This window comes from Sceloporus occidentalis, unplaced genomic scaffold, assembly GCF_023333645.1.
Source record: "Sceloporus occidentalis isolate IW3139 unplaced genomic scaffold, rSceOcc1.0.p SCAF_7, whole genome shotgun sequence".
In the NCBI taxonomy this organism is placed as follows: domain Eukaryota; kingdom Metazoa; phylum Chordata; class Lepidosauria; order Squamata; family Phrynosomatidae; genus Sceloporus; species Sceloporus occidentalis.
Window position 1 is genome coordinate 17,731,448 of NW_028316987.1, and position 20,575 is coordinate 17,752,022.

Consider the following 20,575-nt stretch of genomic DNA (forward strand, 5'->3'; position numbering starts at 1 on the left):
CTATATTTTTTTCCCTTTCAAGAACTGACTGTTGGAGCTTGTGGGTTAGACTGCTGCAGATGTGAAATAACAATATGGGAAGGAGGGGGGAGGCAGGCAGACAGTCATTGCCACTACAAAGGAACTATTTCTAGGTATCAGATCATTTGTGACAAATTACAGCCAAGCTCTGACTACAGCTCCCATGATTGGCCATGTCTTCTGGGACGGATAGGAGTTAGAGAGCAACAGGATGGATAAGGCATCAGTTTTCATTTTGGCTTAAGGCAACCCGATGAATGCTAGATCACATGGACACCCTGTTATCAACAGCCTTTCTTGCCTCTTCCATACTCAGGACCATGGCTTCCTTGATTCATTCTCTACACCCATGATGCAATTTTCCTCTTTTTATACTGCCTTCTACCTTTCCAAGCATGATTGTCTTTTCTAGTGAGACTAGCCTGTATCTATAGTTAAACAGTATTTTTGGCTCCTACAGTATTCTCTTGCAGAGAGATCTCTTTTTAGTAACAAATTACTTGCATTTCTGAGCTGCAGTCACTTCCATCCATTTGGTGCTGTATGTCATTTGAAAGCATGATTGTAGAGCTTCTTCATATCCCTTAGAAGTGCACTGCTTCAGGAGGAAGTCAAAGCTTTAGTTTAGGAAGATGAAGTAAAAGTTTTATGTTTCCACTATCTGAGAAAGAGATATAACTCCAGATATATTTTAATGAAAAATAAATGGTTGATGAGTTTGAAAAATGGTTGATGAGTTTTCAGCAAACATACACGTACTATAAAATTCTGATTTCCTAAATTTTGTTCACTGTCAAACATGGATAGTATTTGCAGTATCTACAGGAGTGGACTGAAAAGATGGTGGTTTTCATGTTTCTTTAAAACTTGTTAGAGAAATTCCTGCAATTCTCAACACTAAGGTTTTTCTTTGCAATGCCACTAGGATTGTCCCTAGTTCTGAAGATGTTCATGAAATGGATGGCATAGTTAAGTCATATCTAGGACTGAAAAGAGACAATTGTTGGCATTTGAATAGCTGGCTTTGAGCAGCCAATTGGAAGACCTCCTATATATTTATTTCTAAGATTTATTACTCATTCTATAACTAATAGCTCTGTACAGTATAAACAGAAATAACATCTAAGTTCAAAAAAAGCAGTGTAATAAAACAATATTACTCAGATAATAGTGGTTAAGGCTAAAACAGGCATTACAACAAGAAGATGAAAAGTATGACATAAATAAACTACTTAAAACACACAGAGCGGGCTAAACTGACTGGAATAAAATCTGCTTCTGTCAATGTGGATGCCAAGGAGACACATCTTTGGAGGTGCTCCATAACTCAGGGACTATTACTGATAAATTCTACTTCTGTGTAGCCAGCAATTGTATATTAGCATGTATAGTGTGAAGGCTTTGGGGCAGGGTTTCCAGTCATATAGGATTGATAATAAATGGTGTGATGAAGTTAGAATTGCAGATAAATTTGGGAAAGTTAAAAATAGTTTCATTTAGCACATTCACTTGATTGGTGGCTATCAGATTCAAATGACATAAGGACTTTGGTTGTAGAGAAAAATGATTGTATGATTATAATTATATCTTTATCATTTCCACGTTCCTATATCATTTCCAGTTTCTTTCCTGAATACCATGGTCTTGGAGATAAATATACAGCCTTAGGTCTGGGGTGAACATCTGAGCAGGGGTTGAGGGCCTTTGTCTCCACTTTTGCATTAAGGAATGGGGAAGAAGATGAGAAGACATGAACCCAAGGCTCTGCATTGCACGTTCCTATAATGGCAAGCCATATGCTTGACATTGTGCTGCTGGTATTGTTTTTCATGATGCTACAACTGCAAAAGATTGGCTTCTGTACTCGTTGGACACTAGGCATGGTTTATTTCCTGTTCAAGAAGCAGGTTCAAGTTTAGAGCTGATTCTTATACTTTTTTATGATTTTGATAAAATGAAAATATGAAATCATATTTTATATTGCTTTGCTTACATTATTGGAATTTATGAAATTCTTTCAGACTTTGCTAGACTTTAAACTTCCTTAGCTGTATACCTTAGAAGAATGTGCATGGGTTGTATCTGTAAGATTCACCTGGAAGTCACTATACATGTTTTTTAATCATTGTAATCAGAACAGAACTTCAGATGTTGATAAAGTAATTCCATATAACTTATTTTCTTTGAGATATCACATCTACATACTGTATATACCCATGTATAAGTCCAGAAATTTTAGTCAATAAATTTACCCAAATAACCTGAGTTGATGTATCCAAGGGTCAATGTAAATAATGTACTTCAACTTGTATTAGTAAAGGAACCAGCCACCAGTGAAAGGCAAGCGTCCTGGGAAAACTGACCCCACTCTAATCTCCCATCCATCTAGACTTGGATGAGCATAAACAGTTATGCCTGCTGGAATTTTGTAAATTCTTTGGCATTATATTCATTTGCTTCATCTTTTAGATCCTTTGTTACATGCCCCTAGGTTTTACCCTCAACTTATTCACGGGTCATATCAAAATCCATAATTTTGATCCCAAAACTTGTCTTCAACTTATACATGAGGCCAACTTGTAGTCAAGCATATATGGTACTTGATAAGTGATATTGCTGTATTTTTAATGTGGGAGTGCACAGAGGACATAAAGATGAAAATAGGCTTGTATTATCTGTAATCTATGGCCATGCAGACACATAGCCATTTTTGCAACTTTTCTGCATCACCCCATGCCACCCTTACCAGGTTTAATCAGTATTGTGGTAGCAAAGAATCACATGCTTCTTCTTTGTGGTCTCTGTGACTTGCACATATGATTTATTCTGTGCCTTCATGGAGCCGGTTTTAACATTCTAGAGCTGAAGAGCACTGTGCGCCCAGGCTTCCTTTTCATCTCTTCTTCTGCTGCATGACCAGCAGCTTTTGAAGGAATGTCTGCTTTTTGCTTAGAGTTAGTATTTCTTTCCTTCATATTTGAGTTAGCATTGTGTCTTCTTCATCTTCTTACTACTTTTACTGAGTATAATGTCTCCATTATTCATCCTCATAAGTGTTTTTGCCTTTTCATAATTCATTGTCAAAATTGTTGTTGTATGCTTACAGGCTTATGGCCTCTAGGCAATATTTCAGCAAGTATGTTGTGGGTAGAGACAAGATCATTGATAGGTACTCCTGCTGTCTGAGCTGCCTTTGAGAATCCTTCAGAGTTGGACAGTATAAGCACTGTCAGAAATTTATGAGGCAAACACTCTGGAACTGGGGAGACATTGCTTCCTCCAGTATGGATGTTTCTTACTGTACTGGCTCCATCAGACAATATTCTACAATCTACTCTGAATACCATGCAAATACCAGGCCTGATTATAGACTTCACAGTTCAGCTGCTAATTTTCAGATGTCCTCACTCTTGAGGCCTTGCACTCCTGTGCAGTCTTTGAACCCAGAACTATTAGTTTTTGTGGACCATAATCAGTGGGTTCCTCAATTCCAGGTGATGTGGCTCCAGTGTGTAATAGAGTGGCAGATGAGGACTGGAGGAAATATTAAGAGAAGAAGGACAAAAATAAGATAGATCCTCTGATTAGTCTCAAGCATTTCAGCTCTCTTCAAGGCATGATGCCCTTTGACTGCTGAGGAAAAGTCAGCACCTCCTGTTCCTTCACCCCATCACCTCTTCATTCTCCTATCCCTCTCTTACACAGGTTGGAGCAGGATCTCTTGATGGAGGCTACTGATGTTTACCTTTTGATGGTCAAGAGAGTTCACAAAGATGACTATTTAGAATATGTTGCTTCTTACTCTGAAAGAGAAATTCTGGATTCTGCTTCCTGAGCAGGAGAATAGATTGCTGGCCATTAGGCTGTGACCTGCCCATAAAGAACTGATGATTCTAAGATCACATTGATTTTAATCCCCTCATCAGTCTTCAAGGTCTCCAAATGAAGTAAATAAATAAATAAAGGTCTGAGCCGTCATCATGCATTAAATCGTATCTTCAGATATGTAAACATTCCTGTTCCTGGTCTCTGTGATCTACTTGGTTACAGGTTAGGCCCAGGAGGGTTCAATTCCCCTTTATGTGAGCTGTCTGTAGTGTCATTGTGCAGAACTCCTGACAGTTGGTAGCAGACTAGTGTGGTTAAAGACATCATGTACTCCATTATCCTATTTAAGCTCCACCTTCTCATTGGTCCTGTATGCCACCATGAACCAAGGCAGTAGTCAGAACACTGACACATCCTCTTATCATGAGATACTCATTGTTCTCCACCAAGGGAATGGCTCCAACCAATGATATGTCCCCACGTTACATCCACATCTACCATCATTAGACCTACAGTCTCAACACTTTGTCATGGGCCACACCTGATATTAAAACCTGTATTTCTCTTGTTGCCTCAACCTCAGTGCCAACATCAAAACCTCAAGGAAGGATCTGATCACCACTGTCTGATCAATCAGTTCCATATTGTTTGAACAATATCTGCAGCATTGGCTTCAGACTACCCTGTATTGAAACAGGGTTCAGAGTTGGATGTGGACAACTGTACCCACTCTTCCTCCTCAACTCCTCTTCATTGTACTTCATCCCCAGATGACTATGAGTGATCAGAATGCCCTTTGGTGCTACTCACTCCAGATTGGTTATTAGTTCAGTACAGACCCAAACTAATCCACTATCACTGCCAGATATGGCATCCTAATTATATGCTACTAGGCATTCATGGAAGTCTCCCTCCTCCAAGACTTTCATGACAAAGTAGATCAAAAACCAGTGTTGGAATCAGGATGAAGAGTTCAGCTTTCTTTTCAAGTACTCTCCCTCAAATTCTATAACCGTAGGGACATCCCAAGGAAGATAAAAGGACAACAAACTACATTCTACCCCTTTGGTTAAAGAGGGTAAGAAACTGGATGTAGCTGACTGATGATTCTATTCTACACCAATATTATTATTGCATAATAATAATAATTTACATTATATCTCATTTGGGCTACTGTAACACACTCTGCTTGAGGCTGCCTTTGAAGAGTGTTCAGAAACCTCAGCTGGTGGAAAGAGCTGCAGCCAGGCTGTTAACAGGGGCAGGTTACAGAGATCACACAATGTCCCTCTTGAAACAGCACCACTGGCTGCCAGTTTGTTTCCAGGCAGAATTCAAAGTGCAGGTTATGACCTATAAAGCCCTATATGGCTCTGGTCCAGGCTATTTGGCAGACCGTATCTCCATGTATGAACTAGCTCAAGCTCTGTGATCCTGATCCTTGACCCTTCTCTCTGTCCCACCACCAACACAAGCACAGTTGGTGATGACATGAGAGAAGGCATTTTCTGTGGCTGCCCCTAGTTTCTGGAACTCCCTTCCCAGGGAGACCAGAATGGCCCCTTCCCTGTTATCCTTCTGCCAGCAGGCTAAGTCCTATCAGTTTAGACAGGCTTATAAAACAGAAAGTTTTTAAAGCGTGGGATGGTGTTGTATTGTTTTAAAGTATTTTTAACATTTTTATCTTTTTAATTGTATTTTATTCTTTTATTCTGGATGTACATTGAACCCTTGTGTTTTTATTTGCTGTTGTGGCCCTAAACAGGATATCCATTTTCTCAGAGGCATTTTCCTAGGTGCGTTACAAATACCATTTGTTTGTCTTATGAACTAGCAAATGTGTAGTGATTCCATAAAGGCAGCATAAGCTTCCACTGCTTCTCTATCATTGCTTGACTTTTGGAAAGCAGGAACATGGTACCAACTTTTCATGTTTATCTGACATTGTTGCCTGGATGTCAAGGTGAAGGAGTCATCTGAAATTTAAGTGCAGCAGTGTTTTCTTCTGTCCTTTGTTAACACCTTTCCTTCCTCTAGCGATTACTGCTTACTAGTCTACTCATATTTGTTAGTTTTAAAGAGATTACAGAGAAGAACAAGTTGCTTACATGTAACTATGGTTCTTCAAGTGATCATCTATGAACTTACACTATCTACCTTCTTCACCTCCAGAGTTTTCCACAGGGATGTAACTGTGGTTCTCTGATGTCTTTTAACTCACTCTGCCCTCTCCTCTCCTCTTCTCTGTTCTCCTTTGACAGGTTTTTCATGGGGTTATCCCTTCATGATGGTCTGCTGTGGTGGATCACATCATGAGAGGGAGCCTAGATTTGCAGGCATGTTGAAGGGTGGAGCTCCCACCAAAATACTATACCTAGCACTGCACAGGTGTGAAATAACCCATATGTGTGAGTTCACAGGTGACCACTAAAAGAATCAGTTATAGACCAACAACATGCTCTCTTCTACTTAAGTAGGCAATTATTTCCCTGATAGCATCTGGGAAGCAGGATTGTTCTCTAAAATGAGATGACCATTCCCTACATACCTTACTTAGAGAGGAAAATGCATTTTCCCTAAATGAAATGGATACAATCTTTACAGGTATTGCATTGCTGGGATTTGCTAGCATACAGCATCAGGAGTGGGGTACAGTCCATGACCAAGGCCAAAATGGGCACTCAGACACACTGAAATTATCCACATCTTTCCAAGCTGAGGAGCATGAAATGAAGCAGCTATAAGCATGTAAAGCCACTGCTGATGAAAAGAAAAGGCACAACATGGGTAGGAGAGCTCTAGATGACTACAGCTGGCATGGCATGCACAGTTCCTAGGACAAGTCTATGGTGGGGGCCATTTGAGGCACATCAGTTACAGGTAAATGCAATCCTGTTTTCTTTTGCCTCTCTTTCTTCATAGAATCATAGAATCGTAGAGTTGGAAGAGACCACAAGGGCCATCCAGTCCAACCCCCTGCCATGCAGGAACTCTCAATCAAAGCACCTCCGACAGATGGCCATCCAGCCTCTGTTTAAAGATCTCTAAGGAAGGAGACTCACTACACTCGGTGGGAGTGTGTTGCACTGTTGAAGAGACCTTCCTTTAGTCTTCCTTTTTTTTTACAGCACCATAGTGTTGCTTTGAGTCTTATTGGGTGCCTTTCACCAGACTATACTCTTTCAGGCATCTCACTGAATAATACTACACTAACATTGTTATAGCACTATTATGCCACTGTAACTGGTATGGCTGCCTCCTGTGCCATTCTGGGGTTTGTAGTTTAATGAGGCCTAGGAGGTTCCTCTAAATACCCTTCCCTAAAATGCAAATCCCAGCATTCCACAGGAGATATCTGTAGCATTAAAAGTGGAATAATAGTGCCATAACAGTAGAGTGGTAAAGTCCTTTGTCTTCTTTTATAGTGAGAAAATGAAAAAAAAACCCATAGGTGTGATAGAAACATTTTATTGTACACTCTACTACTAGTAGTAGCAGCAGCAGCAGCATCACCAGAGGCAGTCTATGTGCTTTGACTTTCTAGAATGAATGGGTACTTCAGCTCGGAGTTTGAGTCAGCAACCCGGTCCCACTTTCAGAATATAAAGGTTAAGAAACTTAGGTACAGCATTGTATTCTTCCCCTGACTTCATTTCCTGATTTTCTTTTTAAGTTGCCATTGAGCTTTCTGTGACTACTCTGCATACTCAAACCTCATTGGATTGGGGAGTTCCTCCCTCCTTTAAGGTTTATCTTTTAAAATATTTATTTTTGTAGTTTGTTGGGTTTTGAACATGTTGATAGCTCCTCATTTTCACAGTGATTCCATTATGTTGGCAGTCACTTTTTTTAAAGAGAGAATAGAAATAGTAACATTGTTCAGACCTGTAACAACAATAATAGAGCAGTAGTCTCATCATTTTGTGAACCAGTGTTCACACACTGACTGTCAAAACCTACCATAGCTTGGATACAGCAGCATTAGCACTAACACATTGGTATTAAATAGTTTTTAAAAACTAACATTACTGACCCTGCACATGAAATTGATAGACTGCTAAATTTTTAAAAGTGTTTAAAAGTAATAAGACAATCAACAAAGATTAATAATACTGCAAAACATCAAATGACATAATACCTGTTTGAACAATTAAAATAAAATAAAAAAGATTGAGTTCAGTGTTGACAGGTTAGTGAATGAATGAATTCTAGCAAATTATTTTCAAACCTTGTACCCCATCTCTCTCTGCAAAGAAAAAAAAAGAAGTTATTTCTCTGGTAGAATAATCCTTGTAAGGGCTTCTTCCTGTCTTTCTCTTTGTTTGCTTGATGTTTCATCAGATAGAAAGGTTTAACAGGTGGCTGCTCAGTTTGGTCTTTCTTCCTTACTATCCTTCTCTCTCTCAATCTTTTTCTCTCTGCATTTGTGAGAGAGTATACATGTGTGTGAGACACAAGACACACACACACTCTCTCTCTCTCCTAGTGTTAAGTATTTTACAGTTGGTCTCCAGAGCAGATGCAGCATGCTGCTTGTGCAATTGTGGCAATAGCTTTAGTATTGTGGATATAGGTAAGCAACATTGCCGGAGGATTGGGCAGGGGTTGAATTTTGTTCCATTGCACATGTGGATTTTGATTGTAACATATAATTTTTCCGCTTTAGGATCTCTGAGACTTTGACAAATGCATGCATCCTGGTGTAGTCTGGAGAAACTTGCATTCTTAGAAATACAAGATTCCGTCTCACTGATTTAACCAGATACATGTCTTGACTTCTGCTCATCAGTTCAGTTCTTCAGTATCTTGAGGGACTGCAGGCTGCTGCAGATGTGAGAATTCCATTAAATCTTTATTTAGCTGCAGCTCGCTGCCTGGCTGCTTCTGAACTTGGACTAGTTGCTTGGCAACCTCATGTAGGCTGTGCATAAAGGGAGCACAATGCAGGCAGACAAGACTTTTATCTGAAGAGTTGAGGAGGATCTATTTTCAGCTATTTTCTGAAATCTTGATTGCTGAGTACTCTTATAAGCAGAAGTATTCATGGTAATTGTTTTCTTGTGATGGGGACACTGTCATGAAATGCTTTCATAATTTCTGATCAAATAGATTTTCTACTAAAACAGATTTTGAACAGAAAGTGTCAGAAAAACGAACCTTAATTTTAATAGCAAACAAGACTCTCCTGAATTAAGGTGATGGAAATGTCTATTAAAAGGAGATAATCATAGTTTAGCTTTTGCTGTATGGACGGATACATTTTCAATCATGAGCGAAGCCCTAGAAGCATAGTACATGTTGAGTGTCCCTTATCCAAAGTGCTTAAGGCCATAAGTGTTTTGGATTTCAGATTGTTTTGGATTTGCAATATTTTCATTTACATAGTAAGATACTTATTTATATTTTTATACACCTTATATACATAGCCTGATGGTAATTTTATACATAACATTTTAAAATAATTTTGTGTATGAAACAAAGCTTGTATACACTGAACTGTCAGAAAGCAAAGATGTCATTGTTTCAATCTACTTTTATAGATTATTTTGGATTTTGGAATATCTCAGTTTTTGGATTTCTAGATAAAGGAGCCTGAAATTAGCATTTTAGAATAAGTTATAAATAAATAGTAATGTCACAGGCCTAGAGCAAATGCAGAAGTGGAATAAGAAAGCAAATGGAATTATGAAGGGAGCTGTTTGTATCAGCAGTGCAGTTCCATATATTAGGATATCTTTCAGAGGAACTTGACTCCCTCCTTTTCCCACCCACTTCAGCAAGAGGACTGCAGTTCATTGGAGAACAGAAAGCAGAATCTGCAATGCTGGGGAAGTGAGCAGTGTGTTGACATATTCATGTTTGCAGATGTGGAAGAATAATTGAAGAAAATAGAATTTTATCCTATTTCTACTAAGGAAGAATGTTGGAAGCCAAAACATGCACTAGTGGGAATTCTTGTGGCATGGAGGTTTATATTTTTGCCTTCTTCACTTCACCACCCCTGATCTCTCCACTCCCTGTTATGGAACATTCCATGTGAGGTATGTGCTATTTTCTCCAGTGGTGGAATAAGGCTATCCCCTCAGAAACCTCAGGTGGGAGTGCGGCAGAGAATGATTGCATGATTGTTTGTACTCAGAATTTTGAATTCTGGTCTTAATTTTTTAGTTTGTTCTGTTACAGTGTAGTTTTTCATTCCATGGAGATAGTTAAGCAACTAGACCTTTGCTAATTATCCTGAGGCTGAAATAAGTCTATCTATTGAAATTCAGATATTTCTGAATCAAAGGTTATAGTTGCATGCTGCCTGTTTTCATACAGTGTTATTTCCCGATAGTTGAATTTAGATAACAGATGTGCTGTGTATTTTGCAAATAATTTATTGAGCAAAATGCCAAAAAGGAGATCAGGATATACTTCAAACTGGTACAGTTTCTAATTTAGTGACATTAGGATTTGTCTGATGTTTAGCAGAACCCTGCATCATATGTACAGTACTTAAAGTCCTTACAGTAATACTGATACATCTAAAACAAAACAAGAAAAGCAATAATTTCACTTACAGAATGGTAACATGAAATAGAAGGCACAAGTGGTTGTATGTAAACATAATATTTTGAAGCATTTGTAATCAAAAGCATACAGAGAGAAGTATTTCAGATCTATAGATAATATGTCTGAATTGTGAACTAGAAGCAGAAATAAGTTTGTGAAACATAGTATCCCAAACATGGAGATAACTACAGTATGAGCTATAAACAGTGATTTGCCAAATGTTTTTATTTTTGCAGTATTTTCGGTTTGACACTGTTTCATGTTACTTTGTTTGCTTTCCCACTGTGATTAAAATGTCATCTGGCTGCTTTGCTTATATGAGTGCCTTATATGCATTTCTTTTTGTGACTCCAGGCCTGTTTTGTGCCTGTTGCTTCTTTTCAGCACATATCTATTTGAATCCCAAACCTGTCAAAAGGGGAAGAGGTTGTGTGATTATTAGTGCTTGCCGAGCCTCTGTAAACAAAGAACTGAGAGATTTGGGCATGTAAGCCTTGGTGTTCACTAGTAATGGTGTTGTCTGTGAATTGCCATGGATATGACCCCCCCCCCCCCCAAAGAAGTCTTTGACATGGATTCATTCATAGTTTTCGGGCAGTGCTCTTATCCTCATCGTGTTTTATTTGTAGAATAGAATACATGGTTTCTACAGTGCCCTGCCATCTTGAGCTATTTGTTCTGCTTTAGCTTTTGTGCTTCGATTGTGCTGAACTTGAATAATGCCTAAATCGTTTGCAACATCCATTTCGCTAACACCACAAAATATCTTTGATAAAAGACCACTGGCAACCATGATGCTCTTTCCATATGCCCTACTTCAAAAAATGTTTTATGTGAGAGGCCTAGCAGAGATGTCCAAAAGTAACCTACTTGGAATTATCTGTTCTAGGTTCTCTCCCAGCCCAAAAGGTGAGAAAAGGGACTTTCTTGCAGGTATGCCTCTCTTTTTGCTCCCCTCAGATAGATATTTATATTTACATGTAGTAAGACAGCCCCTTTCTCCCAATCTGTATAGGCCCACAGTCTCAAAGGTGCTACAAGATCTCTCCACATATTGATTCTACAGACTAACATGGCTATATATTTAAATTCTACCATCTATACTCATGTATAAGTCAACTGCATGTATAAGTTGAAGACAGATTTTGGACCCAATATTTTAGATTTTGATATGACCCACAGATAGGTCAAGGGTAAAACTTTGGGTTTCAGCATGGGATTCCTTGTATCCATTCCATAGAGAGGCGAAAGCTCCAGTACCGCCTCAGAGCACCAGCTATCCCCTGGCCACTGCCATTTTCCCGGTCAGGGATTCAAAAAGACTTTTTGCAACTCTAATAGAAAAAGGGATGGTTCATTTTGTGATAAAAGTCAAGGTATGGTATTAACTCTTACCAAAAAAGGAGCCATCCCATTCTCTGCCTAGAGTAGGAAAAGTCTATCATAGGAGAACCTAAACAAGCCCCGGCCCAATCTAGTCTTTGCCATGGCACTGTTTCTGATGTTTTTGAATGTCTAGGCAGGAAAATAGTGGTGGTGCTCTTCCACACATCCTTGCCTTGGTGGGGAGAACAGAGGGGTCAATGTTTCTTTTATGGTAGGCTATCTTCAGACAAACACTTAGCGGCCCGCCTGCCTGCCTGCCCGCTCGCCCTCAGTTGTACTGAGGAGACAAGTGGGCCTGCTACAGACTACTAAGGGCAGGCAAAGAACCCCCAAAATCTTCCTCATTAGGTCTGCTGTTTCTTCATTCCCTGCTTCCATGAAAGGCAGACATCACCTGGTGATACAGGAGCCAATGGTGACTGCTCCTGTCCTTTTGCCGTCAACTGGCCTTTCTACTTTGCGAGCTGATTGGCCTGAAATGGGGCTCCACCCCAGTCATTACCCTCTCCAAATCCCTCCACTGTGCCTGGAGGAGCAGCTGGTTTCTCATCTTTTGCCTGCCTTCTCTGGCTCCTCTCTGCTGTGGACAAGGTGGTTAGGTGGCAGAGAGGAGCTGGAGAAGGCCAGTAACAGACAAGAAACTAGTCGTTCCTCCAGCAGTGGCAGAGGGATGTGGCAGAAGCAGTGAGCTAAGTGGCGGTGAAGACAAAGATTTCGGCTGTCTGCAGCCAGCCTACCTTTCTCCTCCTCCTCTCCATTTTCTCTGAGAAGACAAGTGGGCCAGCAGTGGTTGACCAAGGGTGGACGAGGAACCCTTCCAAATCTTTCTCATCATTACTGCTATTCCTTCTCTCACTGCTTCTGCTAGATCCAGAACCAGCTTATCCATATAGGTGAACTAGGCAGCTGCCTACGGCGGCAAAATTTAGGGGCAGCTTGGCGGCTTTTTTGTATAATTTGTTGCGTAATTAAACAATATTAAAGTGAAAACTCATTACGGCAAGTGATGTAAAAGCAAGCTACCATATGACAATTTATTTGTACAATGGCCAAAACATAAATGTGCACACACACCCCTGTCCATGGCATGGTTTTTAATTGGCTTTTTGTCTAATTCTCAATACTATGATGAGAGATTGGAACCTATGTTTTATGTCATATTTAGCTTTAACAAATGAAACAGTGGAAATCAAGGGGTAAAAATAATTATGATGGGCGACAGGGGAGCCAAAATATTTCTCGCCCAGGGTGGCCAAATACCTAGAGCCGATCCTGGCTAGATCACTCCACTGCAGCTGAAGGAGCAGTTGGTTTCTCATCTTTTTCCTATCTTCTCTGGCACTGCTGCCCAACCACTTGCCCCAAAAGAAACTGCCAAAGAGAGAGAGGTATGGGGGCATTGCTCCTTTCATGCTCTCCTGGCAAGCAAAAAACTCTGTGACTCTGGGAGCTTAGTCCACCCAAAGAAAGCCTGAAAGAAACACTTACCCCATTTGCGGTCTCCGCCATGGTGAAATAAGTACTCAGTTTATTTAATTAACAGTCTAAACAACCTGACAATCTTTTTAATATCCCTAGAGTCGCCACACCTGAGAACTGCACTTCCACATGATCTTCCTGGCATCCTGACCCTGTTTTGCCAAATCCACAAGTTGCATCTTTCTGTCAACAAAATTTTCTGTAGGGGAAAACAACACCCCAATTCTCACTTTTCCTTCTTTTCTTCATATAATGAGAAGCATACATAGGCATTTGCCTACCTACAGGAGGTTTACACAAAGCACTCTTTGCTATTGGCTGACTGAAGAAACCCCTCCATCTGTCAATGAGTACCAATATTCTCTCTCTTTCCCCAGCCAGACCTCTGGTTTTACATATTTTTTATCTCTACTGTGTTACCTCACACAAGTAAAAAACTTTTTAATTGATGCAGGGTTTTTTGTGCTTTTGAGACGATACATTTTACTGTGGTATTTTCCCCTGCTGCCCTGCCTGCTGTGTTTTCTGGCTTATTTCTAAATTTATTGTTTTACCCTTTATTTAACTGAATATTTTATTGTTTTTGTTTGCCCTTGTAAACCAGTTTGAGATTTCAGTTGAACAGTAGCTGATAGACACTTTTATAAAATGCGAAAAACTAGTACATGAAATAGTTGTTGATAGCAGTACCTTAGATGAATGTGTGTGGTTAAAAGAAAGGAGGGGTTCGTGCCTTCCCTGAAAGGCTTGTCTCATAATTGTGATAATTATAGCTTAAAATGCTAGTCAAGATTCTCTTTAGGAAAATCTAAGTAAAGTTTTAATGTTTATTTTTTCGTTGAAGAATGTTAATCCTCAATTTCTTTGTCAGCCATGAATTTCATTTAGCATAGCAATCATAGCAATCTACTATAACTGTATGGCCAAGCTTTTCATGAACAAAAGAAAGCTTTTGTTGTGATAAAAAGTAATCACTGTTTATACATCAGTTACACAAACATCTGCGGCTGCTTCCTAAGTTGGATGGTTGCTGACCTTCCGTTAAAGCCTGTCTCTGTAAAAATCAAATTATTTTACAGCATGTTAAATAGAGCTGAATATGAAATAAGCCACAGATTAATTAGATGAAGGCTATTGATAAGCAAAATGTATTAACTTAATAGTTTCAATCTTTTTCAAGAAACATTTTAAAAGAGGATTGCTTCAATGGGCAGCAAGGAAATACAATTTGTGTCATTCACACTGAAGCATATGGCCTTATTTTCCTTAAAGAAGCACAAAGAAACAGCTTGTGAGATAATTTCCCTTCTTTTGCCAGTATGGACTACAACCCACTGGGAAGTGAAAGAATCTGTTTATCCTTTCCTCCAAAACTGAAGAGGAGGCTTTTACTTTTCCAAGCACTCCTATTGAGTTAGAAGCTTTATAAACTCTTTACTGTTTCCCCTTGACTGAATGGACAGAAATTAGACAGTCTTCTCTTATAGATGCTTTTGCAATTTAGTAGAACATACATAAATCACACATCAAGGATCAAAGAGTGCCCTCCCAACCACCGGCTTTCCATCTGGGAAATCTGATACCAGATCTAAAAGCATTGTGGGATGTGGAAAAGTTAACCATTGGTCCCTTCAGCTATGTTGTAAAAGGATAGAAGATTTTGGATATTTACTTATTTAGGCCATGTTTTCTTCTTTATTGCAAATGTACACCCTAATATGCTGCACATAGCTTTCATGTATGACTTGCATCTTCAGAAATCATGATGTATAATTGAACAATATTCTGGCTATGCACTGAACCAGTTCATAATCCAGTGGATGAACTGATTTGAATTTGGACCTGGGAAGGTACTGGTATTACAACCTCTGGGTAGTCCTTGCCTAAGGAAACTGTGAAATTCGTGGGGTCATTAGGGACAAACAGTTTAAAACCCATATCTAGACATGAGTAAAGAATGTTGCCTTGAATTAGTCACTCTGTGATCATCAAATAATACTCAAGACAGCCTCATAAATGTGTTGTGAGAATCAAAGACCTATTAGAAATGTTATTCATTCAAAATAATTAGTAATTATGTACATTTGTACACATGTATAAATAAATTAGTTTATCAAATGAACAATCTAAATTCTTCTTTTAAAGGTCTAAAGATGTTCTTGTATGAGATTATTTTAGTGTGTAGTTTTCTATGCTGTTGCTATAAATTGTAGTTTGAAATCTCTTCTCAGTCTTGTGTGATTTTGAGGAGCGGTGTGCCGCTTTCTAAATTTCCTTTTTTCTTTTTCTGATTTTTAAACATCAGATTTGGGGGGGAATGCTATATACTTCAGTCAGGCCCCCAGCCTTCCTGTTAAGCAGAATGAGGCAGTTGCCTCTGACAATTGATTTTAAGTGTCATTGTATTTTTATTACCATTAACAGATACTTGTATTTTCTGCCTTAATCGATAAAATGATTTGATAATTTTTGGGTACTATATACAGTACATGGAGATGTGAGGTATGAGGCAACATTTGCTGCTGTGTCTCAGGCAGCAAAATGCTTGGGTTCTCTTTGTCTTCATTACATCGATTTCCTATTTCCAAGGCAGTCCTAACCTAGCCAAAAGCACCAGATAGTATACCAGAAAACAGTATTTTAATCTGAAGGAAGCAGCTAGGTTTACATGCAAACCCAATAAGCTATCTCAGCAGAAAACCAGACAAAAGGCAAAACATAGTAAATAATGGTTTAAACATCCTTTCATAGTTCTCTAAATATTTGCAGTTTCTTCACATTTTCAGCAGTCTTCTGATGGTGAACAAACACATCAAACAAAATCAGAAGAGGATGGAAAATGACTTTGAAAAATGCATTATTGGCATTACTCATTACTTGATTACATTTACCTGTACTTATTGCTTAGCATTCCTTATTATTATATCATTCATTATTTTCCCATTACTTTTTAGCTCCTTTTTTATAAGAAAAAATCCACCTAAAATAGGGGGTGAAACACATCTCCCCTTTGTGTCATTTTGACCCCACTTGCTCTGAAGCCACTTGGAAGCTGGCTTCCAGCTGCCTGGTTGCCCGCACATGGAACTACCTTCCTGGCATGCCAGTGGTGTTTATAACCACATGCCGCCAGAATGCCATAACGCCAGTTTCCATCCCTGGCTTGCAAAAAGGAGGACTAGGGCTGGGGCATGAGGTTGCTGCGACCCCAATCCGGCTTTGTCAGGGGCGGCAGGAAGCCACCTCCCTTTGGGGCAGTCTGTTTTGCCCCTAAAAAGATACCTTGAACTTTGAGAAATGCTGTCTCCTCAAGATTTTACTAGATGTACATATTTGAGTATTTTGTTCCAACATGCAAGAACACAGAATTTCAATTTTTTCTTCAATGTTTTCACACATTATAAAATGATTTTATCTTTTTAAAGACATCAGCAAAAACTTTTTTGTACAAAATGTCAGTGTTTTTGCACAATTGATTTTTTATTTTATTTTAGGGATGAAAACTTTTATTTTACCTTATTTTCAAAGGCAGAACTACTGAAGGCAAATGTGGTCACAGCTTTTTTGCTGTGTTTTTGTTTTACAGACAAGTCTTTTGTGTTTGACAGACCAACACACTGATCTAAAGTACTATACACATAGTTGAATTTTTTGTGGCTGCATACCATTTGCATATCAGTTTCCATGTATATTCTTGTAAAAGTAACAGGTATAAACATATGATGGATAAAAAATAGTATTGCTAATATTTACTGTTCAATATCAAACATACAACAACATACTCCAAAATTTGTTGTACATCGTTTGATATCGTATAATATAAGTTAATCAATATCTATTGTGTGAGTTCTCCACAATGAACATATAGTTGCCTTAAATTTAAAAAAGAATCAACTCTGTAATTCATAAAGAGCTTTTAAAAATTGCTCAAATGTCAGTAAATTGTAAGTAACTTCAGTAGTCACCAGCCCAAATAATTTCAAAGTAACAAGTCTTCTTAATGGAGCAGTGAGAAAAATTTCAGCACAAAAGCTCTTCTTAACACATTTCAGTACTATAAGTCATCTTATCTGAGCAAGAGAGCCCCATTTAAAGAGAACAAATATCGAAGTTTTGGTAAGAGAAGTCAAGCCTGTAATTTAGACCATAGAGGACATCCATATTAAGTCTGAAAATCTGAAAACACTCATGTTGAAGCAATAATTCAGAGATGTCTTCATGTGCTCTCACCTGGACTGTCTAGACAGAATTAAAAAGAATCATGATAGAGATCAGCATGAACAAAATGTTCATTGAAAGAAGAATCAGTACCTCCTGCTCTAATGCAACTCTTAGGTCCGATATTCTCATTTTTATAGCTCTTGGTGTTTGGCACCCTATAACCAAATGCTAGTTATAGGGATTACCCAGCCCTAAACAGATTAGTCAGTGATGAAGAATAATGGGAGTTGTAGTCCAGCATCTGGCCAAACACAGGTTTCCCACCTGTACATTATATAAAACTTTCAATCTTTTAGTCTTATTTAATATTTTGGATTAACATTGGCAAATTGTTTGATATTAAACATGGAAAAACCATTACTGCATTACTTTATCCTCCAAATGTTCTATGCAAATCCAGTCCCCCCACCCACCCACATCATTTTAGATATTTATACATGAAACTGTTTCAGCTGATAGGCTTTAAAGTACTATTATACACTGCAAATGACTAATCTTTTGTGTTTGTTTTTCTGAATAGGAAATATATGTTATCTCTTGGCTTCTTTATTTCAGGTATAAAATCAATTATCAGGGTCCCCCCCCCCCCCCCAAATTTCTTAGAGCATGGCAAAGACGTATGTAGAATTTAGGATAAAATATAAAATCTAGTAATACGTATTTTTTAATACTTGGCCAGATAAGCCAAACACTTGCCTTAGTCATGATAATTTTAATTTAATCCACATTTTAAATTTCATTTTTATTTGTTTGATTAGAGATTTGTAATTTAATTTCTTTATTAGTTTTAGGGATTTGGAGTTGATGTTTCATTGCTTTTTAAGTAGATAAGTATTCTGGTAATGTTTTGTATCAGATTGATTTTTTTTAAATACCTAATGTATTCCATTCTTCTTTTAAAATGAATCATGTATCCTGCTACATTTAATAATTCAGTAATCCATTGTAAAGCTTTTTTAAAATATGTTTTTGACTATGAGGGCATTACAATCTATTATCTCTAAAGAGGTTTTAATTTAAATTCCTTTGATAGTTTGAGTGCTTATAATAATATTTGTAAGGGTTAAGGTAAAAGAGGAAAACTTAGATAAAAAGGCACCTTGTTTAGTGCCATGCTTGATATCAGTTTGGAATAATACCATATCAGAATGATATCCTGATAGTAGTTATAAAGTCATTCAACTATGTATAAAATCCCTCCGTTCATTGTTTTCTATAAGTTGATCAAAATTCTACTCTTATTTACCAAAGTACCTTGTGAAAGAATGCATCAAAAGAAAACAATTGATAATCTATGAATTTAAAACAAATTTAAAATCAAAATATATAATGGTTAAATATTCTTCTACTAGAGCAGTGATTCCCAAAGTGGGCTGTACTGCCCCCTGGTGAGTGAAAAGGGGGCAGCAAGGGGGTAATGAGGAAAGGGGAGGGGGTGGCAGGGGGTCTTCAGCCAAAATATTGGTGCTCAAGAAAGACAAAGAGAACCAGTGGCCTTTAGAACCATAGTGAGGAGATTTTCTTAAGATGTACAAAGGCCATTCTAATAAATGCTAGAAGTGTTTTACAGAGACCGGGTCATTTTTGCATGTTTGGTGGTCATGTAAAAAGGTTGGATGTTTTGGGTAAAAGTAAATAAAGTAATGTCAGATATCTTGAAGGTCAAATTGTAATTAAAACCTGAATGTTATCTGTTGAATATGATAAGAGATTACAGTCCACCCTTCGTATCTGTGGAGGATCTGTTCTGAACACACACACCCCGTGGATAAAACCCCCCGCTGGACCTCAAGTCCCATTGTGCTTAATTGTGAACACAACACACCCACCCATTGAATTCAACAGGGCTTGCTGTCCGCGAATGTTTAAATCTCTGGATGACAAACCCGCGGATATCAAGATCCCACTGTATTTTGGATTGAAAAATGGAAAAATGATACTATATGTGGTGTTGGGATCAAGGCTAATGTTTGTACAAAAGTGGAAGGATAATGATATTCCCTCAGAGGATGATTGGCTTCTCAAGTTACACAAGTTGGGAGATTATTATACAAGTTTGGAGAGTTATACAAGTTATACAAGTTGGATAAATTGATATGCCTACTAAAACAGGGTAATATTTCAGGTTTTGTGGAAGAGTGGAAACCACTAATAGTCTGCTTGATTGTGAGATGAGGACGTTAGGATTCAGTGGTTAAATGTTAATTATGATTTATGCATTGTTCGTATTATAAGATGATAGTTTGCTATAAAATAATGACTACTGATGTTAAATCTAGATTCGTAAATGGGAAATGTTTACATTAATTGGAAATGACTATAATACTAATTGAAAGAAGTATAATAGGGTGGATGAGAAAATTTATACAGAGGTAGAGGAATGAGAAGAAGTGAAAAGGAAGTGAAGGACTGATGGACTTAGTTCCCTCCAGATCTTCAAAGGAAGGAAGTATTATACATTAATGTTATTTGTTACTGATTGATGTAAGTAGCTGTGTAATTACCATCTGTGTGGTATAATTATTATATCTTATTACACACACACACACACACACACACACACACACAGAGAGAGAGAGAGAGAGACATGGTGAGTATGAAGCATTAAAGCATGTGGCGATGGGGGAGAAGCATTTGGAACCCTGCTAAAGCTCTGTGAGCTTTGCCTGAACTTGGCTGGCAGGTTGGAGCTGTGCTCCTGCTCCTGCTTTCTTTCATGCCTTAATGTCTTCACCATTATATCTAAAAATGCAACTAATATTGTTTTGCAGTCAGTGAAGCATATAATAACATAGCCCTTCTCAAGACTATAAATTCCTGTGGTACTCACTAATAAGCTTTATTTTTGTTAGCAAATAGTAGTTGTGAAGACAAGATGCTAGAAACCAATATTCTTTGTCACTGTTCACCTCTGTAATTTTTTCCCTTTCACCACCTCTTCCCAATAAGAGGTAAAGATCAGGTTTTAAATAAGAAACCTCAAATTTAGCTATCCTACAGGAAACCCACCACAAGGGGGACTTTAAATTACTAATGTGAAATATTGATCTACGGTTAGGTTTTGAAACTGTAGGATCGTCTAAAA

At 38.2% G+C, this 20,575-nt stretch overlaps 1 protein-coding gene across 6 annotated transcripts in view; it reads left to right on the forward strand.

Annotated features, from left to right (window-relative positions):
• Nucleotides 1-20,575, forward strand: part of TANC2 (tetratricopeptide repeat, ankyrin repeat and coiled-coil containing 2) — a 248,381-nt gene that overhangs the window by 143,036 nt on the left and 84,770 nt on the right. The window contains exon 1 of one of the 6 annotated variants that reach the window (XM_089532218.1): nucleotides 9,872-9,890. The exons of the other annotated variants lie outside the window; for them this stretch is intronic. The gene's annotated coding sequence lies outside the window, so the exon portion shown is untranslated. Of the gene's footprint in view, nucleotides 1-9,871; nucleotides 9,891-20,575 lie in introns of those variants that run through there. 6 annotated transcript variants of the gene reach the window in all.